Source organism: Lissotriton vulgaris, chromosome 10 (assembly GCF_964263255.1).
Source record: "Lissotriton vulgaris chromosome 10, aLisVul1.2, whole genome shotgun sequence".
NCBI classification, from domain to species: Eukaryota; Metazoa; Chordata; class Amphibia; order Caudata; family Salamandridae; genus Lissotriton; species Lissotriton vulgaris.
Genome location: NC_141698.1, coordinates 961,541,656 through 961,548,351, shown reverse-complemented (window position 1 = coordinate 961,548,351; position 6,696 = coordinate 961,541,656). Strand labels below are relative to the sequence as shown.

The 6,696-nt window shown below is 43.0% G+C and overlaps 1 non-coding gene across 1 annotated transcript; it reads right to left on the bottom strand.

The window, feature by feature from the left end:
* Positions 1-6,399: 6,399 nt before the first annotated feature.
* Positions 6,400-6,471, bottom strand: LOC147689066 (small nucleolar RNA SNORD2). Its single transcript, XR_015300829.1, has one exon. It is a non-coding gene; the product is annotated as a small nucleolar RNA SNORD2 (small nucleolar RNA).
* Positions 6,472-6,696: the final 225 nt, after the last annotated feature.

Here is a 6,696-nt window from a genome sequence, read left to right as displayed (position 1 = left end):
CGGGGAGCTACATCTTAGTAGCTCCCCGTGTGGAAAAGCAATCTGCTTTGGTACTTCCTGCTCTCTCTTCCAAATACAAAAGCAGAGTTTGCTATAGGGGCTCCCACCCTGCCATAGCAAACTACAGTGTCCCGGGGGTGGGCTCCCTGGGACACTGCAGGAGCCGGCCCTGGGAGGTGGCGGTCCCCAGGGCCATGACAAGGATCCGGGAGGGGGGCCGCGCGGCCCTACTCCCATCATTTTCAAAGCCCCGGGGTGTTGGACAACCGGGCCTTATGGGCCTGGCGGAGCAAGGCACGCCTTAAATCCCCGAGTTCACCTGCCTTGTCAAACAGAGACACAAGACACTCTGTTGAGCGGGGAAAACCAGGTTTATTAGCTGCAGCTAAGCACAGTTATCCCACAATTTACACGCAAGGTGGGTTCTGAGGAGACTGCCACTTCAATCCGTGGCGCACAATCTTTTATAGGAAACACATTTACAGAGTTTACTCCTTACACATACAAAACGAACCAATAAGAAAAGTTGGAAAACAAGCTATCAGGTGTCTCAAATACGCCCCTCTCTCGGACCCTGTGTGTTACCCCTCCCAACAAATTAATCAGTACTAGTACCAACAATCCAATTTGCAGGTGGCAGGACGTATTTGTGTGCCTCAAAGGATAGTTGTGTAACAGGAGAATACAAGGAGAGAATAGCGAAGGCCAGTCGGATAAGATAATGTAAGGAGAGAATAGGAGAAGGCAAATAGTCAGTCGAGATGGGGATCAATCAACCCAGACATGGATTAACGAACTCGGCCAGACCCTGACATCGGTTTCGTAAACAAGGGCAAAAGAGTTACTCCTTAACAGAAGAGACACGCAGGAGCTGAGAAAAGCAAAAACACTCAGTCCGCCGTGCTGCCTGAGTGAGGGCAACACAAAATGGCGGCTGAATACAGAACAAAGTCAGAAATTGAAGAACCTAAGACTGGTTGTCCCCAGAACTTGGGGGTCCGTCACAGAACCCCTAATTTTAATATTTAGAGCCCAAGGGAGGTGGCGGTCCCTGGGGCATGTGGGGAGGGGGGGTTCAAACCCCCCACACAGGTTTTTATTTAAATTTAATGTACAAAAACAAGCCTTGCGAGTGGCGGTCCCCGGGGCTACAGGGGAGTCCATGAGTCCCTGCCAATATTTTAGATAAGCCCTTGGTGGCGGTCCTCAGGGCTTGCGGTGGGCTGTGAGCCCCCCGCAAATATGTACTAAAAGCCCCGGGGGTGGCGGTCCCCCAGGGCTGGGGTGGGCTGTGAGCCCCCCCATATGTAACGAAAGCCCCAGGGGGTGGTGGTCCCTGGAGCCCCTTTGGGCCCCCATTATAATAAAAAGATTGCCCCCGGGATTTGGCCCACCCGGGGGCTAATTATTAACGAAGCATGCTTTTTTTCTTGGCCGGATCCGCGCACCCTGCTTGCAGGTCCAGGGGGTCAGGATGTTTCTACCCTGCCCCCTTTTCATGTTTTGTGCCTTAGTTTGACTGATTTCTTGTGCCTCGGTTCTACTGAGGCACAAGATGGATGCCAACACTTCTTGGTTGGAAGTGTTGTCAGCCAATTAGCATAAAGCTTGTGATCGGGATGGTGCACAGATCCGGCGCGGCCATAGATATCGAAACTTTTTTAATTTTGATTTTCTCAGCAACTACTGAACGGATTTACACCATTTAACAAAAAGGGTTCTTTCTGAACCAAGAACTACATTTTTGCCAAATTTGGTGTAATTCTGTTCAGCAGTTCGGGTTGTAGCCGTGTCTAAAGTTTCCCATGGGAAATTGCATGGGGAAAACACGTTTTGGGACTCCCCTTTTTCTCAGCCCCTGCTTGACGAATCACCCCAAAACTTTCAAGATAGGAGCGGACCGGAGCGGGCAACGAGTTTTAAACATTTCGCGAAGATTCGTCAACCGGCGCCAAAGTTATTGTGAATAGAATGTTGTGAATTTACTATGGAAAATAGGTCCTAAATATAACTACCTACTGGCGACCGTACTTCAACTCGTTAACAGCTACAGTTTTATTTGCAGGAAAAAACGAGCGTGGACCCATATATTGTGCAATATTTTTAGTTTATTGCCATTCTGCCATAAATATATATATCAAGTCAAAAAGAGTTACCTCCAGTGGAAAAAGCTGCAACAGATAGGTGGTAATCCTTATTATTTATTCATTATTCACGCAGGCTGCACCCAAAATTGGCACAAAATGTCCTCACAATAACACCTCCTTGCCAAAAGCGATTCTAATCGTTTGATTCTTCTTCAGTGGCACACATAAACACCCAGCGCTGGATCGGAAAGTGCAGCCTTTATTACGAAGACCATGATGCTTCTGAATAGACCACGCCCACTGGAGCGGTCATTTTGAATTATAAAGGCTGCACTTTCCGGTGTTGTAAATACTTTAGGCCCTTAGGCCCATGTCATGAACAAATACACATATAGATAATTTTGGTCAACCCTCTACAGCCATTGGTTTGGTTTTGTTATCCCCATTAGGTTCCTGATTGAAGAAAGTGCCATTCACACTTTGGATCTGGCCTCAGCAGTAATTTTGCCTTGCAGTTAGTAATTAACTATTAGATGTACTGTTTTACCTGCATTAAGATTGCACTCCATTACTATACATAAACCATTATGTGCGATATTAAGCACAGTAATGGAGGTGCATAGTTGTTCCCGCAAGTGTATCCACATTTCTATTGATGTTGCTAACTATGATTTTGCGCTTAGATTTGTTTTGATTCTAAATGTCATCCTACAAAAGTGCTTACTTTGCATCAAGGTCAACTTCGTACCTAAAGTGATTTTATGTCTAAATCTGGTTTTTGCTCCCAAACGTTTTGCAAAATGCTGCTGATATTGTTTCACAGGTGATTTTGCAACTCGATGTGCAATTGTCATGCCTAACGCTGACAGGAACAGCTCATCAATCCTTAGACCCCTATACCAACTGAGATTGTTGCAGCACATTCTCACTTAAAACCCTGCTGTACCCACACACATCTTGACAAGCATTGTGAAGGTGCTCTAACAAGAACAGGCATGGAGCTGGCATCAGACAGCTGGTGGGGTGGGCTCTCATGAGTGCCTGATCTCTGTCATCTTGGGTGAGGCTTAGTATTTAACCGAAGCCCATAATCTGCAGTCTAGTTTGTTATTAGGACTCCAGCTAAAAAACGTTTCTCTAGCCATGCACCCTGAACATACTCACCTTTGGACTTCATTTTCCCTGGTGACTCCTCCCATATGTGTTTGTAACTCATACATACCTTTGCTCCTGATCCGCCAGTGTTTGCAGTTACCTGAAAACAATAACTTTCACACAACATATCAAACCTATTCTATAAGGAGGAAAAGAAGAAAAGGTAGGAACATTTGGAGTTCAACAAGAGAAGGTAGTAGTGTCCAAAATGGAAAAGTCCGCAACTTTCATTCAGAAGTATTTTTTGTAATACAAATAAATGGATACACGTTATAAATAGACACAGTCAGATTTTATATTTGTGTACAGTGGGTGCTCCAGAAACTCAAGGCACCTACTACCTCAAGGTGCTATATCGGCGCACAGAGATGTACAACCGGAAATAATGCTTTGAAGAAGTGAGTTCTAATTAAAGCACACCAAATAATTTAAATTCTTTCAGTCTTTGTCATTTGTGCAATACGCAAACAAAGACTGAAAGAATTTAAATTATTTTGTGTGCTTTAATTAGAACTCACTTCTTCAAAGCAAGAACATTTGGAGGTTATGTATAGATTACTCGCTTTTGCAAACTCACCTGAAATAGACTTACTCCTACCTATGTTTCTGATGTCATCAATGTATTGACACCTAAAAAGAGAACAAAGGCAAAACACTATTTAGATGATGCAAACTTAAAACTTCGGACTACCTAATAACAAACATGTGCATGTGGAACTAATAAAGAGCATTTAACAGGGCTGGACACGACTGAACTTTACATGACTTTATTGCAGGCTAATGCATATATCTATGACCGACCTTGGATAAAGTTAATGTAAGCCTATTCCTGTAAAGCTGAGACTATTCATTGAAAGGAACTTGTATATGAATGGTATCACTTGACTAGGAAAAGAACAGTGAAGATTTTGGCATTTTACTAACTTATGTATTCCTCTTTCTAACAACATTATAGATATAACAACTGTCACATCCCATACTACGAAGGAGCCAGAAATAGGGATCTCTGACAGAATATTGATTCCAACAATATCAAGATATAGAAATATCGAGTTAAAAATATAGATTACAAAAATATTGTTTCCCTGTCCATCAATCAACAATCTTTATTCAATCATAAAATATTAGATCGTAAAAGATATACAATTATGTAACACAACATTAAAATTCAGCAAAAAGAACCATAGGTTTGAAAGAATTGCAAGAATAGAAAGTAAAAAAAAAATATTTTATGACAAGAGCAATTTCCAGATTTATGATTGTCAACGATTCCATATCAATAGAAGAACAAGCATAGGCATAGCCAATAGGTCTCGCTTTTGGGACCTTATAAGTATTTAGTTATGCAGCACAATATCCTTGGTGCAACAGCATCAATTGTTGCATGGCTAAAAACGTATAAGGTCCCAAAGGCAAGACCTATTGGCTATGCCAATGCTTGCTTTTAGAGGCCTGGCATGCAGTTTTAAATGTAGGCTGGTAAGAAAGGTGCCAACCTGAGGGGCAAGGTCTAAGATAGAAATAAGATAGGAAGAGAGGTGAGTTGTAATGAGATAGCACAAATAGAAAGGTGAAGCACAGAATGACAGGTCAGGTAAACAAAGTAGCGAGGCAGAGAGGCAGTTAGAGCCAGTGGGATAAAAAATAGAAAGATATGAGAAGTAGAGAGAAAAGAGGTGCCTGTGAGGTAGAGAGATGAGGCTTATATAGAGGAAGGACGAGGGAGAAGTAGAGAATGGTAAAATAGGGAGAGAGAGACAGAGGTTAGACAGATGTATTAAACGAGCGAGACATTGGAAGCAGAAAGAGTGAACGGAAACAGTGAAGGAGATAAAAAGAGAGATGAAACCAAAAGTAGTGATAGATGGAGTGGAAGAGGTAGAGAGAGCGGTGTAGAGAGAAAGAAATAAAATAATGGGAAAGGTGAGGGAAAGAGGACAGCAACAAAAAGTGAGACATTGAAGGTCAATAGGTGAGGTAAATTGAGAGGCTAGCTAGTGTATAAGAGGTGGGGAAGAGTGAGATGAGGCAGTGAGTTGTGAGGCAGTGAGAAATGAAATAGAATGGTGAGGTAGAAAGAGGCATGCACGTGGTTGAGAAAGGTAAGGTATAGATGGCAAAAATGATAGCAAGGGTAAGATAAAGAGAAATGAAATTAAGAGAGAGGTGAAGTAAATGGAACAGAAGTGAAGGGGAATGAGATGCAAACAGTGCAGCAAGATGCATAAAGAAGAGAAAGTAGAGAGAGAGAGAGGCAGCTGAGGAGATGAGAGGGACAGAGAGCTATAGATCTAGAGGTAGAATTTGTGAGAGGTGGCAAGTTGAGGTCATGAGAGGTAAGTGCTCTGGGGCACTGAGGTTAATTGAAAGAGAGGTGCTAAAGAGCCAATTATAAATTGTGTTGCTACACACCATTTACACAGTATGAAGAACATGCCAATTCTGGAGCTGGTCTCAAATGTCTTGTCTAGGTGAAGGAGCTACCTAGCAAGAGTGAAGCACTAAACACTCTGTTTATTTAATTTAGGTGTAAAACCTCTTCGGATGGGATTCAATGTAATAAATCAAGCTTGTATGCTGCTGCAGATCCAGGATGATCAGTTTATCTGCACTGGCACCATTAAGCAACTACTTCACATTAGGAGCAGTTCACCTTCACCGGAAACCTACAACACCCCATAATGTAATGCAGATAAATGTCACACTTTTCTATGAATTATTAATTTTAGAGGCTTGCCAATACAGCCACAGGCCATTGCTATCCATGTTTAGGTCAAGACAGGGCACAGTAACTGTTGTAGCCATTGAAGACTAAACTCACCATAAGTATGGCATGCCGACAGCACCAAATGTAGGAAACACTGAGGCAGGCACCTGAGAAGTCTTCCATGGTCATCTTCAGTAATCCCCGTTTGCCCCCCCATCCCGTTTCAGGGGAAACTTACAACAGAGCACAGCTAATTTCTTCACTGAGGTATTCATTGTGCACACTGACCGTGGGCTCAGAAAATACAAAATAGGAAAGCCACTGCAGATCACACTAAAATATACTCAGTATGCATTGTTCACGTGAAATGCCCTCAAAATACCTACTTCACCACCACTCAGAATTATGACTTGCACAGTATGATGGCCTACCTGGATCCGGGGGAGCGCAAAGTGATCAGCGTTACGTTTTATCACCATTTGGTTGTTTGTCCTGAAAAATGTTTAAGCCATCATTTCACTTTGCCCAGCTTCCACACGCGTTGTACCATCCTTCCCTGCTTCAGGTCGCAGGCCATGTTTTGGCATTGGTGGACACGTTTTGCGTTAGGGCAGGCAATCCTCACACCTCCACAATAAAAAGCTAGGAATTACCTACATTTCAGCTTTCACTGATCTTGTGTTCCAATTTGTCCTAAAGTCTACCCCAATAGGAGACAAAGATGCCTTTAAATCCGTGGTTGAACAA